The sequence below is a fragment of the Sinocyclocheilus grahami genome, unplaced genomic scaffold (genome assembly GCF_001515645.1).
Source record: "Sinocyclocheilus grahami isolate Dianchi unplaced genomic scaffold, SAMN03320097.WGS_v1.1 scaffold242.1, whole genome shotgun sequence".
Classification (NCBI taxonomy): Eukaryota; Metazoa; Chordata; class Actinopteri; order Cypriniformes; family Cyprinidae; genus Sinocyclocheilus; species Sinocyclocheilus grahami.
Genome location: NW_015505421.1, coordinates 1147102 through 1147379, shown reverse-complemented (window position 1 = coordinate 1147379; position 278 = coordinate 1147102).

The window sequence follows — 278 nt, the reverse complement described above, 5'->3', positions numbered from 1 at the left end:
TCTCACACCAATCTGCTGCCATTCCTGAGCAAGCTCTGCACTGCTGGTGACACGATTCCTCAGGAGGAGACGATCCTGGCGCTTGCTGGACACTCTGGGACATCCTGAAGACTTCTTCACTGCAGTCGAACCTCTCTCCTTGAAGTTCTTGATGATACGGTAAATGGTTCTTTCAGGTGCAATATTCTTTGTAGCAATTTCCTTGCATGTGAGGCCATTTTGATGCAAAGCGATGATGGCTGCACGTGTTTCTTTGGAGGTAACCATTGCTAACATGA